Source organism: Pan troglodytes, chromosome 5 (assembly GCF_028858775.2).
Source record: "Pan troglodytes isolate AG18354 chromosome 5, NHGRI_mPanTro3-v2.0_pri, whole genome shotgun sequence".
NCBI lineage: Eukaryota > Metazoa > Chordata > Mammalia > Primates > Hominidae > Pan > Pan troglodytes.
Genome location: NC_072403.2, coordinates 166,865,746 through 166,887,672, shown reverse-complemented (window position 1 = coordinate 166,887,672; position 21,927 = coordinate 166,865,746). Strand labels below are relative to the sequence as shown.

Here is a 21,927-nt window from a genome sequence, read left to right as displayed (position 1 = left end):
GGATGGTTGTAAAGTTCCTTCATTCTGCCAAAACTTTACGTACCTCTTGAGCCTACATAAAAATTACAGTAAAGAAAGAAAAAGGAAATACAAACTATCCTTGTTCTTTTTTAGGCCTTTGCCTACTTTGCACTTATGGGTTTTTGTTGTTGTTGTGTTTGTTCTTTTTTTTTTTTTTTTTTTTTTTTTGAGACAGAGTCTCGCTCTGTCGCCCAGGCTGGAGTGCAGTGGCGCGATCTCGGCTCACTGCAAGCTCCGCCCACTGGGTTCACGCCATTCTCCTGCCTCAGCCTCCCGAGTAGCTGGGACTACAGGCGCCCGTCGGCACGCCTGGCGAATTTTTATTTATTTTTATTTTTTTTAATTTTTAGTAGAGACGGGGTTTCACCGTGTTAGCCAGGATGGTCTTGATCGCCTGACCTCATGATCCACCCGCCTCGGCCTCCCAAAGTGTTGGGATTACAGGCGTGAGCCACCGCGCCCGGCCTGTTTGTTTTTTTGTTTTGAGACGGAGTTTCGCTCTTGTTGCCCAGGCTGGAGTGCAATGACACGGTCTCGGCTCACTGCAACCTCCGCCTCTGGGGTTCAAGCGATTCTCCTGCCTCAGCCTCCCGAGTAGCTGGGATTACAGGTATGCGCCACCCACACCCGGCTAATTTTGTATTTTTAGTAGAGACGGGGGTTTCTCCGTCTTGGTCAGGCTGGTCTCAAACTCCTGACCTCAGGTCATCTGCCTGCCCCAGTCTTCCAAAGTGCTGGGATTACAGGCATGAGCCACTGAACCTGGACTGCACTTGTGGTTTAAATTCCTTTATGTCTGTCCAGATTCCTGTTAGCCCCCAAAATTCTGACTGATGTTTCACTGTAGGTTAAAATAATGAGAATTTCCAAACAGCGACAGAAGTTCTACCTTCTTCCTAGGACCTTCAGCAGACATAATGTCCTTAGCTAAAGAAAAATGGAAACCTCATTTGGTAGCATGCCAGCAACCGTCTGCTTGGGGCTGTGATTATCCAGTGAATTAGTTGAACCTGTGGCTTAAACAGTCCCTTGCCACAGTTAATGCTTCAGACTTGCTATAAAACTGGGGGAGTGGAAGTTGGGGAAAAGTGTGGTCACCTGAGTTCTAGTTCTGTTTTGCTTCTAACTGCCCACGTGGCTTTGAACAGTTCCTTTGACTCTGTTTCCTTATTCATAAACTCGAGTCTTTGGTATTGGAGGGCTAGCAAGCTCTTCTTGAATCAGACGAGAAGTCATGGCTTCTCGAAGAAAATGTTAAATATGTCGAAGGTGTTTCCTATAATCTCAGAGTGTTCACCGTTAAGAACTCCTGGGGCTCAGGTGATGGTCTGAGTTCCTTTCAGCTCTGATATTCTATCTCTCTCTGATTCTAACACACCACCAACCTCCCCTTATTATGCCACCGTAAGAGACCGCTCACCAAGGACAAAATGAGATAGACTTTCTATCCTTCCCCAAGTCTGAGTATAGGAGTCACATTCACCCCAGTGAAGTGCGATCAGCCATGTGCCCACCAAACTCATGAAGTCAGTCAGCCCTTGTCAAAGAGTCCACTTCCCAATACTCCTCGGATTTGTCTGCCAGGCAGATCCTGTTCACAAAGCCCTGGGCAGACCCACCCCACCCTGGAAAAACAGATGAACACAATAGCCTTATCTCTGAGTATTAGGTGGTATCATTCTTTCCAACAAGCTAGAAATAGATGAACAATTCAATTGTCTCAGGGAAAGAAACCACATCCCATGTGACAGTGAGCCTGGTTGTCACCTACTTGTTTTCGTTTCCATTAAACTGACCTCACTTAATCATCCACAGTGTTTCCTTGCCTTTATTTTACCTTAGGGATACAGGATGGCTATCATTTCCCGAGTGCCCAGCCTGTGCCAAACCCATTACATGTGCTATTACTAACCACCTAATGTAAACATGATTTTCATTATGCAGATGGGAAAACTGCCGGCACAACTATCTTCATCGTACAGAGAAACCAAGGCTGGGCGGCGTTAAATGACTTGCTCCAAATCACACAACTCACAGGAGGCCCAGGCCTTCGAAAACTTTCCTTTCTTCCCTGTAGCCCAGGGATTCCCAAACTTGTCTGCATATTAGAATCCACCTGGAGAGCCTCTAAAACTCCCAATACCCAGGGCACACTCTAGCAATCATAATCTTTGCGGAAGGGACACAGGATTCAGGATTATTGAAGCTTCCCAGGTGATTCTAATATGCAGACACGTTTGAGACCAACCATGGAAGCGACAGCAAGCATCTTCAGCTGCACACATTTACCAAATAATCCGAGTGGAAACCAAGGGCAAGGAATAAAAAAGCAGCAAACTGAAGACTGAGCTAAGAGGAGCTGAGGAGACACACCTGAGTGAAAGAATGTGCTTTCTTTACAGGTGATGTAAGAAATTTGGTAAGAGAAGAAACTTCCTTGATGTAAGCCTAGACAAATCCAATGGGATGCCAGTGTTTAGTGACTGTTTACGGGATGAGCTAAGATACACTAAGCACATCTGTTTCATTAAGTGGGTTTCCTTTTTGCTCTGTCCTTGGGAGGAGAGTGACTGTTGTTAATGTCAATTTATGTTAGAAGCTGGTGCTTTATGAACTGAGCTCTGTGCCTGGTGCTGCTGCGGTCCCCAGTCCAGCATGGTGAACCCCATGGGCATTAACCCAGATCCGGAGCACCTCAAGGTCCTGATGGCCTTTGCAACAGCAAATACTGTTAGGATTATATCCAGTAGAGCATTTATGTCAGTTCATTTAAAACATGTATTCAAATTCCTGAAAAACTGGAGATCCATTGGAAAAACCTCAAGCCCCAACTATGCTAGAAAATAGTCTGTTGCTGTATTATCTTGGGGATCCTCAGCTTGAAGATTTTGATGGTCTGGTTGAGCACAATAAGGAATTACTACTTTTATTTGGAATGTAAGTAGGATTTTAGTTGAAGGGAAGGAATATCAGTTGAAGTCCAAGAAACAATGATTAGTAAATGATTTGGAGGCGGTCATGCTTGTACTTATTCGAGTTAATAATCTGCTTTAAGCAACAAGTATTCTCTATAGTCTTCACCTCTAGACAGATGTTTGGATCTCCAAAGGAAACCTACATATCATAAGTCTTATATTCCATTTAGTTAAATTCCTGTACTTAGATCTCATGTATCCTTCTGCCTGAGAAAAAGATAGGAGCTAATGTTGAATTAAATCCACAATTCTCTGATTATCTATTGGCTTTAGTTTCCCCCTTTGTATGTTAACATCTTTCTAAGTCAGATACAACTAGACTGAAAACATTCAATCTACCCTACTTCTATGCAACCATTCATTGTGATGGGGATCTGGGAAAACCAACCTTGCTTCTGTGTACTGCTAAGATGGCCCCAGGAAAATCAAACCCACTTCAGAAAAGAATAACTTTCTTTCTATCCCACTCTCTTGCCATAGTCTATCCTTATTTCATGAAATACACTTTTTAAAAAAAAAAATAAGAGAGATCTCTTGAGAAACTCTGAATTCTTTTGGTTTGACAGAAATAGTTTCTTGTGTTCTGTAATTTTCCAAACGTTGTAAAGCCAAAGTCCTTGTGTTTGAAAGTATTTTGAGTTCCCCCACCCCGTTTACAGGTGAAACGGGTCACTTCTCATGTTGAATTAAATGGCAGCATTCATGGATGGTGGGACCTGCATCCTTGCTGGAGTTTCAGGGTTTAGAAAAGAGGTGTTCACCAGTATAAGTCAATATAATCTCTAGGTTCTCAAATCCAAATAAAACTATAAATGTGTTACTGGCTAGGAAACAGCAAAAGACTAAACAGTAAGAACTGTTTTCTTTTTTACGATAGTGGAAAGTTGAGCTAATAAAGAACAAGTCATTTTTAGGGAAACTACTGATTTGCGTCTGCCTCTGTGAGCTTCCTTTGCATTCATCTTGTGCTTAAGATGCAATACACACCTGTATTCCTATTGAACATGCACGTTCTACTGATGTGCTCAAGCATAATTCTAATGCACTGTTCCATCTCTATCTCAAGCACAGCACTGTGTATTTAGTAAGCACTAGATACATACATGTTGGATGAATGAAGGAATATTGGTATTTGGAGACAAATTTGCAAGATTCTAATTAAAAAAGCCAAGCAAAGGACCTGCAGTCAGTATGAAGAAGGCGGGGCTTCGGTTGTGGCCACACCTGCCGTACATGAGGTGAGAATCTGGGAATCACTTTCTGGGGCACTGGAGCCCCAGCTCTTGTTGCAGAACCCAGAGCTCGCCTCTTGGTCCCTGCGCTTTCCTGGCAGTCCCCAGCCAGGCCTCACCTTTGAGAGTTTTGCCTTGAGAGTGGCCTAAGAGGATTCTGGTCACTCTGCTTATGGCCTCCAGTCCCATGATGTGTGCCCTTGTGAGTGCACTCACATTACACAGGCTAAAGAAAGCCCTTAGGCTGAGCATGGTGGCTCATGCCTATAATCTCAGCACTTTGGGAGGTTGAGGTGGGTGGATCACCTGAGGTCAGGAGTTCAAGACCAGCCTGGCCAACATGGTGAAACTCCATCTCTACTAAAAATACAAAAATTAGCCAGGCGTGGTGGCGGGCGCCTATAATCCCAGCTACTTTGGAGGCTGAGGCAGGAGAATTGCTTGAACCTGGGAGGTGGAGGTTGTAGTGAGCCGAGATCGCACCATTGCACTCCATCCTGGGCGACAGAGTGAGATTCCATCTAAAGAAAAAAAAAGAAAAAAAAAAGAAAGCCCTCTAGTGCATGGACATTTCTGTACTCACATTACACAGGGAAAAGAAAGCCCTCGATTGCATGGACATTTCTGTACTCACATTACACAGGGAAAAGAAAGCCCTTGATTGCATGGACATTTCTGGCAAAAGTTGCTTCCTTTTCCTCGTTAGCTTTTTTCTTTTCTGTTGTAATGAGAGGATGGGAATGATGCAGTAAGAAGCAGTGAGGTCCCCCTTCCATTTCTGACTGCTGTGGCTCGTGGCCTGTGTGACACCGTGTGTGGGAACTTTTAAATATCAGTGCAACTCTCCATACAGGGTCCTTTAAGATACAAAATAATATTTGCCACAGTCTCCATAAAGCTTTGCAAAAAATCTTTGGAGTAGCAATTACTTCCACTCAATAATATCGTTCCCACCCCATGATCAAGTGGACAAAATTGAAAAGAGGCATATTCAGGTTCTTTCCCAGTTGTGCAAGCTGAGAGTCGCAGCCATCTGAAAGCCACATTTATTTCTAGCACTATGGATCCTTTAGTGGATTTTAAAATTTGCATTAATTTTATGAATGATATCTTTTTAGAAAATATATCTGAATACAGTACTTGTATTTTTAAAAGTTTGGACTAAAAATGCATGTATATTTTTTCTAGTTTACAATCTTCTTTCCTAAGTCATCTACAATAATAGGCAATTGATTTGTATCTTATAGGATTGAGAAATGACTTAGTTTTGTAATAATATAAGAATGGATGAAAATGAGCATCATTTTATTTCCTTATAGCTCACAGGTAGAGTGTGTTTCTAAGATATTAAAAAACGTTTTGAAAGAGATGTGTGCCTCAGAAGAAATAAGAGGAATATTTTTCACAGATACTAAAAGCTACAGTAAACATCTATAAAACAATAACTATGAACCAATCTACACACTGTGCCAAGCTGCCTCTCTCTGTAACCTTTAAAGAGTCCTCCAAGAGAAAGCCCCACTATAAAAATGATTGGATTTGATGCCACCGCCATAGTCTGGAATGTTCTTCAATTTTCATACATAGATGCAGAAATAGTGGATTTGGAGAAATCACTAATAATGAATGAAAGGAGGCTTTCTTCTGAAGCATCAAACTTCACGACTTCCTTAACTGCTTATACTTTTAAATCATTTAAAACACAAATTACTCCGGATAAAAGTAATCATCTATGTGTAATTCCTTTGTGGAGGCCATTCTGAAATAGTTTTTCACCCTCTATGAGGAATTTATTAACCGCAAAGAAATTGCATAAGACCACCCATCTCATTTGAATGAGATCTCTGTATTGGAATTCAAGTGAGAGGCCAGCATTTACTCACAAAGCCAAACAACCCCCATGGGGGATTCTTTCTAATTGTGCAAATACCAAATAGCTTCAGTTTGTCAAAGTCACTTAATACTGTTTTAAAAACCAGCTCGAAATGCTTAAAGTCCCTGGAGAACGGTGACTTTTGAAAGCTTTCCTTTGCCATGGACTGAAGCAGGGAGGGAGTGTGGACTGTTCAATATTCATGCCGATTCACACAGAGAGCCTGTCCAGATGCTCAGGTCGAGGGGAGCAGGAGCTTCTGAAGAGGGAATTCATCCAGGGAACAAAAGCATCAACCTCTGCCCCCATTATGCTGCCTTGGGATTTTAAAAAGATTACTCTTCCAACAGATGGGCCTTCGTGTGCACCTGGTCATTGGAAAAGCACCTCCAGCTAAGTGCTGACTGGATATGCACCCAGTGCTGAAGGAATGATCCTCTTTTACCTTCATTTGCTATTCTGTTTCTCCTCTCACCCTATCCAGCGAAAAGAACCTCAGAAACTTCTATTTGTTTTTTTTCCAATTTAATTTCCCAAATCATTTGCTCATATGTGCACAAGAATAGTGAGGTTAGTCACAAATCCATACTGTTCCTTTGTGGGGGGTAGGGGCTTGAGGGGGTGGGAAGTGGGAGCTAGATGTTTGCCAATTGTAGGTTTAGTTACAAAAGAATAGAAGGAAAGGGATCTTTTCTCATTGCCATATCAAATTTGGTAGAGGTGCCAAGCAAGATCTAAGTTTTCTACATAGGCTCACATGTCTGTGTTTCTCTGGAGCTGTTTTATTTCTTACTGCAATATGATGGAATACATAAAACAATACTCCAACACTACCGGGCAGAGAGTCAAACAAAAAAGATCCTATTGAAAAGCCTATAATTGCCACTATATTACCTATAGCCTTCTCTAGTTTCCTACTTACTACTTAATAGAAAATATAATCAATTTAATAGAAAATCTGCTGTAAGGAGAAACTCAAGAAAGCTTAGGTATAATCCTCAGGAATTAATTTTAATCCGTGTTATAGAATGCATATTCAAAAAGGCCTTGGCATTCAAAAATCTCTTGGCCTTTCAATAAATAAAAAGAGTGGTTGTTCAAATATAGAAAACAACAGTGAAAGGCTTGAACTATGAATGTACCTCTACATCTCTATACATACAAACTGCTCAGTTACTAGGCACAGACAGACCACAAAAGGTGCACTAAGCTACACAGCAAAATAAATGACTAACACCCAAAATTAGTTTCAATTTTTATTATGAATGTCCAAAGTGACAGCATACTGTGAAAATGCTAGGTTCTCATTGATTAAATTTCAAGAGACCACAGACTACAGCATTCCAAGCACTTTAATTTTTGACAGAGCCAAAAACAAATAAAAGAATGATAAAAATATTCTTTTGGGTGTAAAGAGTATTCATATTTGAGTTTTTGTATTTTTTTCTTCCCTGCAGGTATTGTGAACACTGATAATTTCCAAAACATAAATTCTGGTCTGGATACTTGCAGCAAACTTTTATAATCTCTGCCTGGATAAGAAGCTAATAAGAAATGTACTTATAAAGTATGTTTACGATACAATGTGATATGTTTGTTCATCTTCATTTCCTTATCTATCCCATAAGGCTTCTTGTCTACCACCCGGGTACCTGCTGTTGGTAATAACAGGACAGGGAGGCTGAAGTGAAACACTCAAAGACTGTACTGAATCCTGGATTTTCTGAAAGCTGCATTTACTTTTTTTTTTTTTAATGAAAGCTTAAGACTTTCAGTATTTGAGAACATTCAAGGAGATACCTAATGATAATGGATTAAAGCCACCAATCAAGAACTACACAGTCTACACAGATTGTGTTCAAGAAAAAAAGCCTTGTTTTACTAAAGCTATGTTTCTAGTAATCTGTAGGTCCAACACAATATGACTTTCTTTTTCCCCCCGAAGGGTTTCCTTGCCATCTGTCCTTTCCATCACTGGTACTGGATGAGCTACAGATGGAGTCTGTTGCCACTGATATTCCAATCAAATCTGGTCCTGGGAAGTGGGTATCTCTTACAGATGCAATACTGTTCATCTGAGTGGATCCCCAAAAAGAACAATTATGAACTAGAAACTCATAGAGTTTGTGTTTAAAATTTATAAAATTAAACCTGCTCCAACAGGTAATACAGGAAGGCATGCTTGCAACCTCTGGATTCAATCAGAAACAATGCCTGAGAGCACAGAGCCTTCTCAATAGGTAACGGCGGGTTCCTTTTAACGCTTCCTTAAACAAGATCCGATGTGATGCACATTAGAACTTTGAAGCACGTCTGTCTCATTTATTTCTACAAGGCCTGGGACACAGGAAGCTGCCAGGACTTCATTCATCATCATCTTGCCTGTTGACAAAAGGAACAATAACTGGTCATCACTGGTCAATGGAATAACTTTTCCTAGTTTTTTCCAAGATCATTCCTAAAGAAAAGATGGTGTCAATACAACAGCAAATGTTTCAATGTTTGATGAATTTCTGTGCTCTAAAATGCCATGCCTTCTTCCAACAGAGCAGGAAGAAACACGTCATGCAGTGTTCATTGCTCTCCAAATGCTGGAATGGTTCAGGAGACAGCCCCGTCCTGGAAGTCAGCTGACCCAGGCTCCACACATGATTCTGCCAATGACTAACACAGTCACCTAAACTTGTTGGGCCTTGGTTCCTTCACATGTAGACTAAAAGGCTTCAGTGGAGCATGTCTAAAAAGAAGGCCATCCAGTGCTACCTTTTAATAGGATCATATGGTCCTGCCTTCTTAGCTCCTTACAGAGCATAACCAGGTATGACCATCTCAAGCTGTGGCTTACAAAATACCTACACCTGGGTGTCCGTGGTCCTCGTTCAGCTTGGAGTTGAGAACCAGGTGAACTTCCAGAGAACTTTCAAAATATTAGCATCTTGAAATCCATTAAAATCTTAAATGATAGCGTGATGGGTACAGAATTCTGAAAATACACATCTCCATGTTTTCACATCTTTTGCTGTATTAAGGTCAAAGAAATGTCTTTTTTTGTCCCTGTTGGCTTTCTTAAATTAAGAAATAATCGCATAAAAGCTGAAAAATATATTCATAACGACATGGAAGCATTCTGTAAGAGCCTACTATCTAGTTATATAATTCAACCAGTTGGACTAGTTTAAGTAACTCCGCCAAGTAACTTTACCAAGACACATGTCTGGTAGCAGACATGGGACCTAAACATAGTAAGTCTCACCCTAAAATGAATACTTTTTTTTTTTTTCCTTTGAGATGGAGTCTTGCTCTGTCACCCAGGCTGGAGTGCAGTGGCACAATCTCGGCTCACCGCAACCTCCGCCTCCCGGGTTCAAGCGATTCTCTTGCCTCAGCCCCGAATAGCCGGGACTACAGGCAGGCGCCACCACGCCTGGCTAATTGTTTTGTATTTTTTAATAGAAACAGGGTTTCATCATTTTGGCCAGGCTGATCTCGAACTCCTGACCTCAGGTGATCCACCCACCTTGGCATTCCAAACTGCTGGGATTACAGGCGTAAGCCATTGCGCCCAGCATCATTTATTTTTAAGGCATCCTGTCATATGTGACAAGAAAGGTGGCTGAAATATTTTTCGTCTTTCTACTGTGCTTTTGGCATCGAGGGAAACGTGTGATGATCCATACAAAACAAAACTGGTGCCAAAATATCATCTATTATTTTGTATTATTCTAAGTGTTTGCTAATGAGTTTATTCTTCAAACTTAAAAGCTACTTAAACAAAAAAGTTGACTTAAAAGCTACCCAAGAAAGAAAAAGGCAATGAAGATAAGATAAGCTCAGTCATTTGACTCTCAATAGCAACAAGATTAAAGTTACAGAGTCATTTTCTTAAATCTGGATAAGATTTGCCAGGTTGTAACCGGATCGGGCAGTTGTCCACAGCAAATCAATATTTATGTGGTAAAGGCACAGAGATCACAATGGTGAACAAAAAGAAAATGATACAAATTCACTCAAATTATGGAGTGGGGACCTGTAAAATGATCTGTAAACACAGGCACATATACTAACACAGACTAAATGTGTGTTTCTTTGTTGCCAAATAAGAGAAATAAATGTTTCTGTCTCGACAAATGAACTTAAAATGTAAGTAAAATTTATTATGGGATTCTGGCAAGTATTTTTATGACCATGGCTTTCTGGGATGATTTTTTGTTGTTGTTTTTGAGACAGGGTCTCACTATGATGCCCAGGCCGGAGTGCAGTGGTGCGATCTCGGCTCACTGCAACTTTTGCCCTCTGGGTTCAAGTGATTCTTGTGCCTCAGCCTCCCGAGTAGCTGGGATTACAGGCACGCACCACCATGCCTGGCTAATTTTTGTATTTTTAGTAGAGAAATGTTGGCCAGGCTAGTCTTGAACTCCTGACCTCAAGTGATCTGCCCATCTCGGCCTCCCAAAGTGCTGGGATTACAGGTGTGAGCCACCATGCCTGGCCTCTGGGATGATTTAGTATATACTTTAAGTGCCTGATGGCATCACTACAAGTACGTGTGAAATGATTCCTCGCTGAAGAATGTGGGTATTGAAAAGGAGAAATGCAAGTAACAGTACAGAGGCATGGAGATGACGGGCTTGACAATGTCTCTTGGAGAGTGCTTTAGTTTGCAAAGGCTTCTCATGTTTGTGCTCTGGTCCTTACAACAAGGGAGTCAGCTTCCGCTTGGGGAGGCAGCTGAGATGAGCGAGCTCAGGCGACCTGCCCAAGCTGGTGCTCACTTTTGAAAAAACAACACCAACAAAAAAAAACACTGTCTCTTGCTCCCAACACTGAATACTGATGAATTTATTATTTCCTATGTTCTTCATCTCTTCTGCATAGTGTTATTACTACTATTGGCACTCACATAGTAAGTGCTTTATAACAAATTCTTGCAAAATGGATATAACAGAACACGATGACTGGAGCTTGCACGATATGTGATTAATGTCTCTGCATAATCAGGACTTGCAAAATAGATATAACTATCTCCACAAGGAGAGAAACTGAGGGTCAGATATGTGCTTTGCCCAGTGTCTCATGGCAAATAGCAGAGCTAGAATTCTGAGTCTATTAGCTTTCAATCCCCAGTTCCTGCTTTCTCCATTGTGCATGGTGTTTTGGCGTATGCTGAGCCACTAAGCAGACACCCACTATATATGCTATGCAACTCCATTTTTAGGTGTCAAACCCAACATGAGCTGCTGCATTTAAAGCCTACTCAAGTGGCTCATGCCTATAATCCCAGCACTTTGGGAAGCCGAGGCAGAAGGACTGCTTGAGGCCAGGAGTTCAAGACCAACCTGGCAACACAGAGGGAACCCATCTCTACAAAAAAACAAATAAATAAAGCCTAGTCTCTCATACACACTCAGCTACTCCAGAGATCTGTGAAGTATCTGGATCAGAGATCCATGCTGAGGGGACATGACAAACAGGTGGGCTTATTTCAAACTCCATAAACAGCTATAGTTCTTATGAAGAAGTGCATCCTCACAGAGTCAAGGACCACCCTTTGTAAGCAGTTACCAGTGTGCACTGAGCTCCCATAATACTAGCTCTAATTTCATAGTAAATAAGCAGTAGGAGGTCCAAATCCCTACTTTTCAATGGGAATATGGTGCAAAGGGTAAGACCTCTTTGAAATAAATTTGAGAAGTGGTAGTGTCTGGAGGTAGAAGTAATACCTGGAGGAAAATGAAAAATTTTAGAACCAGTTTTCTGCAGCACAAACTGCCATAAACAATGTATTTGCTATAACTGTCCTCGGTTTCTAAATGCATAGTACAGTGATTCTTTCATAAAATGGACGACAATGAAGGCACATGGAAATGAAGGTGCTGCTCAAACAGATGTCACTGGCTAGCAGTCCCCTGGTGTCAGGTAACTTACATCGCTTATTTAATACTGCCAAACAGCCCTGAAAAGTATTAGGCTGGTGCAAAAGTAATTGCGGTTTTTGCCATTGAAAGTAATGGCAGCTGGGCGTAGTGGCTCACGCCTGTATCTCAGCACTTTGGGAGGCCGAAGTGGGCAGATCACGAGGTCAAGAGTTCGAGACCAGCCTGGCCAACATGGTGAAACCGTGCCTCTGCTAAAAATACAAAAATTAGCTGAGCATGGTGGTGCATGCCTGTAATCCCAGCTACTTGGAAGGCTGAGGCAGAAGAATCGGTTGAACCCAGGAGGCAGAGGTTGCAGTGAGCCGAAATGGCACCGCTGCACTCTAGCCTGGGTGACAGAGCAAGACTCCATCTTGGGAAAAAAAAAAAAAAAAAAGGGAAGTAATGGCAAAACCACGATTACTTTTGCACCAACCTAGAGGTATTCATTAATCTCACACTGCAAATGAAAAAACTGAGGTTCAAAGGGGTTAAATAACTTAGCCAAGATGACACACCTAGAAAGTGGCAGAGACTGGATTTCAAGCTAAGTATGCCTGACCCCAAAATTATATGCCTTTTCTTTCAAAGACTGCTTCCCCTACATACCTCAACAACCAGACATCTGGGCAGTCACCCTACACTGCAGCCCATGAGACTGTTTCTTTTTTTTTTGAGATGGAGTCTCACTCTGTGACCCAGGCAGGAGTGCAGTGGCGTGATCTCGGCTCACTGCAACCTCTACCCCCTGGGTTCAAGTGATTCTTGTGCCTCAGCCTCCCAAGTAGCTGGGATTACAGATGTGCACCACCATGCCCGGCTAATTTTTGTATTTTTAGTAGAGATGGAGTTTCACCATGTTGGCCAGGCTGGTCTTGAACTCCTGACCTCAGGTGATCTGCCCACCTCGGCCTCCCAGAGTGCTGGGATTACAGGCATGAGCCACCATGCCCAGTTGAGACTGTTTCTTGATGAGGGCCCAGCAGTGCTCAGGATTGCAGGGAGGCCCAACTGCTTCCAAAACAGCGACATCCCCTCTCACCTACAGAAATCCAACTAAGGGACAGTGGCCAGGCTTCCAGGTCAATTTCATGAGGTCATAGAAGAGGGACAGAGGGAAAGGACCTGGCAGAGTGGCTCCTCAGAGAAACAACCACAAGGGGCCAATTGCATGAAGAAACATTGAGTTACCTTCAGTTTTTGTTTTTTAGAGTCAGGGTCTTGCTCTGTCACTCAGGATGCAGCAGAGTGGTGCAATCACAGCTCACTGCACCCTGGAACTCCTGGGCTCAAGCGATCCTCCCACCTCAGCCTCTTGAGTAGCTGGGACTACAACAGTGCACCATCACACACTGCTAATTTTTTTTTTTTTTTTTTGGAGACAGAGTCTCTGTCACCCAGGCTGGAGTGCAGTGGCGCAATCTCGGCTCACTGCAACCTCTGCCTCCCAGGTTCAAGTGATTCTCCTGCCTCAGCCTCCCTAGTAGCTGCAATTACAGGTGCGTGCCACCATGCCTGGGTAATTTTTGTATTGTTGGTAGAGACAGGGTTTCACTATGTTGGCCAGGCAGGTGTCGAACTCCTGACCTCAGGTGATCCGCTGGGCCCAGCCAACTTCAGTTATAATGTAAAGGTTCCTGTGATCTAGTTATCATCTGCCCCTCTTAGCTGATTTCCAAATGACCTATTAGCAGGCTGTAAACTGCGTACAGCCTGAAGAATCATCTATAAATTACAGCTGAGAAAGAGAAGGCTAGGAGGACAATATAGAGATACCATCTACAGAGAGGCTCTGACTCTTTTAAAATTAATCTCCATTTTCCCCTGGTGAAGGTCTTATCAGAGCTGCCCTGCCAGTAATCAGCAAAGCTGGCAACTGGCATCCAACGTCCTCCTCTTCCTTTGCGCTCCACAAAAGATGAAGGCGTGTGATTAAGAAGCCAAGAGACAGAAAATCCACATGAGTGATTTGTTCCAGCACTAATAACATTGGATTAATAACCAGTGGGCTAAAAACATGATGGAGTAGTACCAAGGAAACTCGGTTTGAATGAGGGCCTCTCCCAACCACATTCAGTTCCAAGCCTCAGCCAGCCTGCCCTGCCATGTGGAAGGGAAGGTGCCAGAGTCGCTCATGGATGCCAGAACCCAAGCTGCCTCCTCCAGCTGATCTGTTTGGTCAGCCCATATGGGAGCAGAATGGCTGGCACCGAGCTGGAAGTATCAGTGTGTGCAGACACGTTTGAACATAATTTGCTAAATGTTTTATTGTTCTGTAGTTAAAAACCTACTTAAAATGTGTGGAGCTATGTCCCATTAGATTAGAACAATATGAAGTCATGTCTTTTCAAGTACCCAGTGTTAAGAATAATTACAATAACATCAAGGCAATCATTTCCTATTAGGGAAGTTTATTCCTGTGATGGGGGATACCCAGGACTCCTCTGTTAACTGAGATCATGTTTCCTGCCTCCTGTCCACACGTGCATCACTCACACGATCCTTGAGAGTCCCCAAAGAAGTGACCTAAGTCTACCACTACGGAAAGAGGGATCCTATGAGCACGAAATCAGACCTTAGGAATTGCAAGGCACAAGGCTCTCATTTTAATACCAGAAAACAAGCTCAGAGGTTTTACACTTGCCCAGGAAGATACGATTGAGAATCCAAGTGATGCTCTGACTCTTGGTCCTACAATGCCCCTTGTTCATTTTGTTCAAATATCTCAGATATTATATCCTGAAAAATTACGTCATTTGGCATGAATAATCCAAATACTACGTGAACTTTGGGACCATGATGGATTGAGCCATTTCCATAAATGTTTTCTGTTTTTGTTTTTAGACACTTATGGCGGCAAGTTTCCGTAGGTATTGGGAGTCCGGTGTCGTGAGCTGGTGAGAGGGAGGCATGGGGTCCCAGAGCATAGGGTCTCAGGGCATGGCAGAACCCCTCCAGCAGGCCCATACATGGGGAGGCAGGTGAGCACACAGGGGAGAAGCATGCACTGGGGATCTGGAATCAGATGCGCTGGGTTTGCATCTTTGGTTTTGTTCATTAGGCGTGCACTCCTTGGGCAAGCTCCTTAGCTACTCCCACTTTCCTCAGTTGTCAAATGGAGATTAACACCGCCCCTGAGGCTAACTGTGGGGTTGAGTGAGAAGCTGGAAGGGTACCCATTCTTCCTTCTGCCAGCCGCGTTCTCAGGCCGCCCTGGGGACCAAGGGGACAGCAGAGATGACACCTTCAATGACACATGCAGTTACAGGAGCAAGGCCGGGGTTTCCCGTTTCCTCCTTCTGGGATGCTCTGCCCTCTCTGCTCTACCTTGAGGGGGCTCAACCAGCCACACCTCTCTACCTAATGCTGCCACCTCTGCCAGGCCTTCCCAGTAGGTAAGGCTGCCCAGTCACGAGCCTCCCTTGGTCATGTCTCCGAGGAGAGCCCTGTTCAGATCCCCATCTTCCCCCTCCTTTCCTTGACTGGGAGCTCCTCTGTTATTGATTTAAAAGGTGATGAAAGAGGCCACCACCTTGTCATAGGTCCGGTGGCAGTGAGTGTGCTGACCACACACTCTCCACCTCCCTGGCCACTAGGGAATCAGGATATGCCCTTTCTCCACTCTGCTCCCCAGCCCCAGAAACTAAACAGGCTGCCTCTTTCCCCCTCCACCTCCCAACACTCTCCCTCTATCTCTGGGCCATTCCTACTTGGATGAGAGAATCACAAGTAACTAGGAATCAAGACACATGTGTTCCAAAAGAAAGTCAATGTCCATGCTCCTGTCGAGGTACAAGAAAAAATCCAAGGAATTTCTGCTAACAGCGCACAGAGAACCACACCTGATTGTTTTTGACTACGTATGACCTGACAATTCTGCACTTTGACACCCTGACACTTTGACACTGGCCTTCAGGGCGGGGGTTGGCCGATAGGACAAGAAGCTGCAAGAGAAAGAGGACAAAAACAGGTTGTTCAAGGCACCAACCACTCTGTCACCTGACAGCAGACTGCCATGTTGACAGGCTAGGAAAGTGAGAACGTAGACTCCCCACAGCCAGGGCCAACGTCTGAATTCATCTTGGTAAGATTAGACTCCCAGGCATGGGGCTTAATGGCCATTCAACATTCAATGAAATGGAATAACACTAAATAGCTATCCTGGAAGAGGAAAGTCTACCTGCTCAGCGCGTAATCATTCTAGGCCATTTGTACAAGGCAGCTTCATGACACTCATTCCATTGGCAGTACAATCACCTCGACTGCTTGGAGGCCTTCAGACTGCAGGCTGATGCTGAGAGCTGATGCATTTTACATGAGAGCTGACTTCAGATCCTTCTCCTTCTAGCTTAAAGGTGAAAAGGTTTGACTTTAAGTTTCCAAGAACAAATACTGTAAGATTAATGCGTGGCAGGTCACATGATGTGCTGCTGCTCTCACTTTAAAATCTGGCATGTTCAAAATTTTTTTTATTGAATTCAATTTAATTTTATTTTATTTATTTTAAGATACAGTCTCATTCTGTCATCCAGGCTAGAATGCAGTGGCGCGATCTCAGCTCACTACAACCTCCGCCTCCCGGGTTCAAGTGATTCTCCTGCCTCAGCCTCCTGAGTAGCCGGGACTACAGGCACATACCACCACGCCCGGCTAATTTTTGTATTTTAGTAGAGATAGGGTTTCACCATGTTGACCAGGCTGGTCTCGAACTCCTGACCTCAGGCGATCCTCCTGCCTTGGCCTCCCAAAGTGCTGGGAATGAGTCAAAGTGGTGGCATGAGCCACCGCACCCAGCCTCAAACTATCATTTAGTAGGATGCATTCTTACCCCTTGAAGACTAGAGTGAAAACTATCAATATTTTTTTTTTAGCAGAATTGAACCCATCAGATGAAAATTTTTAATAATTTTAAATGTTAACTTTAAAAAACTTTCAATATTTCTTACAGGCATGCCACATTTATGCATAAAGTATGCTCTAGAAACTCAAGGCATTAATTAAATCTTATTTTTAGTGTGCTGGAAGAAGTCAATGTTCGAAGAAATCCTATTGTTAATCTTTTTGTAGGCAAAGAAACCTTTCAAAAAGTGAACAATCACCCATTTAAAAAAAATCTTCAAATTTCATATATCCAGTTTGCCGAAACAAACTCAATCTGGTGTCCTCAGCTGTCTCCACAACTGAATTGGAGAGACTATATGGCCGCCCATTTGAGCAGATGCTTTTTTTTTTTTTTAAATAGCTGAAGAAACTCATTTGCAAACTGAATTAGTGGCAGAGAATTGACATGACTTAGTCAAGGAAATGACAAGCCACTCACTTTTCTGGGATGCCAGAAAATGCAGCCCAAGGGACAAGTGACCCCTGGAATATCTAGGACAGGAATACCTACCCACAGCCCTGGGTGGTGCAAGGTTAGGAGGGGACAAATGGCCAGAAAAAGTTCTTGCAGGGACCATGCCCAGCTGCCCTCGATGGGAGGACTCAGCTATGCCTTCACTAGATCTTTACTTGTATGCATATACTTACAGAAACCAGGGCTTCAAGTCTGTAAAGTGGGCACAAGGTAGCAAATACAATAATTAGGGTTATTTTTACACTTAAAACCACAGAGCAAGGACGACTCAGCCAAGGTTCCTACTATCTCTAACATACCTAACAATCACGTTAGTGAAAGACTATACTTGAATTGCACGTCTCTCTCTATTTTTTCTTTAGTGGAATAATAGTTTTTAGAAAGGCACAGTGTTGGCCGGGTGCGGTAGCTCATGCCTGTAATCCCAGCACTTTGGGAGGCCAAAGCGGGCGGATCACCTGAGGTCAGGAGTTCGAGACCAGCCTGACCAAATGGCGAAACCCCATCTCTACGAAAAATACAAAATTAGCCGGGTGTGGTGACGCATGCCTGTAATCCCAGCGACTCAGGAGGCTGAGGCAGGACAATCGCCTGAATGGAGGGAGATGGAGGTTGCAGTGAGCCGAGATCACGCCATTGCACTCCAGCCTGGGCAACAAGAGTGAAACTCTGTCTGGAAAAAAAAAAAAAAGAAAAGAAAAAAAAAGAAAGAAAGGAACAGTGTCTTATTTTAACAAGCTCACTGAGAACTCCAAACATGATCCAAATTAATGAACCACTAATAGATACTCTTTTTCTACAAACACAGCAGATTCACGAACAGTTGTCTTGGGCAGATCCAAAAGGAAAGAATAGAAAAAGACATGATTTTTTTAAAAAAATGGGTGGCTTTCCATAATCATATTCCTCAGAGGCCTCGGCCAGGATTTGGGACAAGAAAATCGAGGCCCGGGCACAGTGGCTCATGGCTGTCATCCCAACACTTTGGGAAGCCGAGGTGGGCGGATCACCTGATGTCAGAAGTTTGAGACCAGCCTGGCCAACATGGTGAAACCCAGTCTCTACTAAAAATACAAAAAAATTAGCTGGGCGTGGTGGCGGGCGCCTGTAATTCCAGCTACTCGGAAGGCTGAGGAAGGAGAATCACTTGAACCCAGGAGGTGGAGGTTGCAGTGAGCCAGGACTGCACCATTACACTCCAGCCTGGGTAACAAGAACAAAAATCTGTCTCAAAAAGAAAAGGAAAGGAAATCTCTTCCTTTGAAGTGTTTGAGAGCTGAGGTATGCTGAATCTGCAACCCAGAGAGAATTCCCTCGCATGCTCAGAGGTGAAGAGCACGCAACATCCGCAAACACACCTCATACACAACACCCCTGGCAGGGCGCGTGCACTCCATCACTGTCCAGGCCTGTACCTCTTCACGGAAGCCCTTGACATTTGTGAGGGACACATCTCAGATATTAGCAAATCCCCAAATTACAAATCCCATCATAGTATGTAATACCCCCCTCTTAAAATAGGTATGCAATGATGATTTAAAAAGGCTGCGGTAGCCAGGCGCGGTGGATCATGCCTGTAATCCCAGCACTTTGGGAGGCCGAGGCGGGCGGATCACTTGAGGTCAGGAGTTTGAGACCAGCCCGGCCAACAAGGTGAAACCCCGTCTCTACTAAAAATACAAAAGTTAGTTGGGCATGGTGGTGGCACGCCTGTAATCCCAGCTACTCGGGAGGCTGAGGCAGGAGAGTCACTTGAGCCTGGGAGGCAGAGGTTGCAGTGAGCTGAGATCACACCACTGCACTCCAGCCTGGCGACAGAGCGAGACTTCATCTCAAAAAAAAAAAAAAAAAAAAAGGCTGCATGGGGTGCGGATGGCAGCAATCAACGAGGCTGATTCACCCACCTGAGTGACACATGGCCACCCACCCGCCTTGCAGTCAATGCTATTCACATGTGTGCCTTAGCAAAATTAGAATATTACATTATGTGTTGGTTTGTAATAGCTGAAGCCATAAATGTTAGCGCCAGGAATGCCAAGGTGCTCAGGCATTAGTTTGCAATTAGTTCCCTATTTTTCAAGCTAAGAGTCCAACGTGTAAAACATGAGTAGCCAGCAGCTTGGGTGGAAGCTGAGTTGGCCCAGTCCCTTAGAGGGCCCTATATGTTCCTGCGTCACAGCCTCTGCGATACGGGTTGAAAGCCACTCATCTAATATATAACGTATAATTGTTTGGAAAGGCTCGTTCTGAAATGATTTTAAGCACTACCGATGAATCTGTTCAAATCAGGGAGCAGTACAGATGCAACATGCCCCTGGATCCGCACAAGAAATCCCAGAGATTCCCTAGGATGACACTCTCTTCTTGTGAACTATGGGACATTTTCTTGATTGAAGGGTAATGCACCTCAGGACTGCTCATTGCTTTTTGGAGCCAGATCCCTGTCAACATCAGGCACCACATTCTGGCAGACTGAAATGTTTCCCTGGGCAGGAAACTGTAATGTGTATTGTGGGAGAGCTCGATCCACTTTACAAACACTAAGTCAAGATGAAATGACCGCCTCCATTCAGTGTCAGGTGTTGTAAAAATGTCAGAAACACAAGTTGGCTCTTTCTCTCCCTTCATCATATATACACTGAGAAATGGGCCACAAAAAAATGTTAAGTTGTAAGTACAGTTATCATTTGTATGCAACTGCTAAACAAACTGTATAGTAAATGGACTCTGTGTGCCAGTGGAAAGGCCGACCCTTTACCCGGCACTCCATCCACCACAAGGGACTGCAAAACTGGGTGACACTGGATTGCAAGGAAGGACAGGGTTTGGCCAGGCATGGTGGCTCATGCTTGTAATCCGAGCACTTTGGGAGGCTGAGGTGAGTGGATCACCTGAGGTCAGGAGTTCAAGACCAGCCTGGTCAACCTGACGAAACCCTGTCTCTACTAAAAATACAAAAAAATTAGCTGGGCATGGTAGTGCACATCTGTAATCCCAGCTACTTGGGAGGCTGAGGCAGGAGAATCGCTTGAATCCGGGAGGTGGAGGTTGCAGTGAGCTGAGATCGTGCCATTGCATTCCAGTCTGGGCAACAAAGTGAGACTCCATCTCAAGGGGAGAAAAAAAAAAAAAGGGACACGGTTAGGTGTTCTTCCCTTAAGTGGCTTGGCTGGGAGACAGAGGACTAAGAAAATATTCCAACAGGTCCCAGGACAGCTTCAGCACAGCCCTGACTGCAAACTGTTTATAAGAAAGTGTTACACAACCAGAAAATTATGGCCATTTTCTTTTTTGTGATGTTTTCTTAACAGAGAACTATGTATCCCCCAACAAGGGGCTCTATCCTAGTGTGGCTATAGCTGTTTGTGGTCTTCTCATTGCAGGTCAAATGGGAGGAACTGTCTGCAAGGGCATAAGATGAACTCAACCCGGCAAAGGGCTCCTTTGCATCCATGACCCACAGTTGGGTTTGAGCTGTCAGCAAAGCTCATGTGGGGAAATCATCTCGAAAGGGCCTGATGGCCAAAACCTTTGTCAAAACTTTTGGCTGTCTTTCTCTTCAGAATAATGACAAGCTAGAATTTTTTCCCCTTCTGTAGCTCACTCTTTGGAACACCTCCCAGGATGCTCAGTAGGTATTGCTTTGGAGAAGGTGGACATAGCAGGAGCTGGATTTTGGCAGACACAACACAGGGCAACAAGGGTACATAAAGCGATGAGACAGGAAAGAGGAAGCTCACTGCTAGGAGTCACAGAATAAAATGAGGAAGGCCCAGGGAACAGGAAGTCAGCATTTGTGTGCCACAATTTCATCTGCATTATTTATCTATTTATTTATTTATTGAGACAGAATCTCACTCTGTCACCCAGCCTGGAGTGCAGTGGTGCAGTCTCGGCTTATTGCAACCTCCACCTTCCGGGTTCAAGGGATTCTCCCGCCTCAGCCTCTCAAGTAGCTGGGACTACAGGAGCATACCACCACACCCGGCTAATTTTTGTATTTTTAGTAGAGACAGGGTTTCGTTATGTTGGCCAGGCTGGTCTCAAACTCCTGACCTCGGGTGATCCGCCTGCCTTGGCCTCCCGAAGTGCTGGGATTACAGGCATCAGCCACCATGTCCGGCATTATTTATTTATTTTTTGAGACAGAGTCTCACTCTGTCGCTGAGGCTGGAGCGCAGTGGCATGATCTCAGCTCATTGAAGCCTCCACCTCCCAGGTTCAAGGATTCTCCTGCCTCAGCTTCCCAAGTAGCTGGGATTACAGGCACGCACAACATCTGGCTAATTTTTGTATTTTTCTGTAGAGATGGGGTTTCACCATGTTGGCCAGGCTGGTCTCAAACTCCTGGCCTCAGGTGATCCACCCGCCTTGGCCTCCCAAAGTGCTGGGATTACAGGCGTGAGCGACCGCGCCCAGCCTCGTCGCATTATTCTTAACATCATGTATAACCATGCTTCAGGAGTCTCAAAACTGCTGGCAATAAGTTCTTGAGTGGAACCAAGGGATTCATATAAATATTATGTCTATTCATTTATTTCTTTCTTAAGAAAAG

General features: G+C 44.0%; 1 protein-coding gene across 3 annotated transcripts in view; it reads right to left on the bottom strand.

Annotated features, from left to right (window-relative positions):
• Positions 1 to 7,344: 7,344 nt before the first annotated feature.
• The window catches only part of SCAF8 (SR-related CTD associated factor 8), a 175,651-nt gene continuing 161,068 nt past the window's right edge, over positions 7,345 to 21,927 (bottom strand). For all 3 annotated transcript variants that reach the window (XM_063813592.1, XM_054686448.2, XM_063813594.1), the window contains one exon: positions 7,345 to 8,483. The gene's annotated coding sequence lies outside the window, so the exon portion shown is untranslated. The remainder of the gene's footprint in view (positions 8,484 to 21,927) is intronic.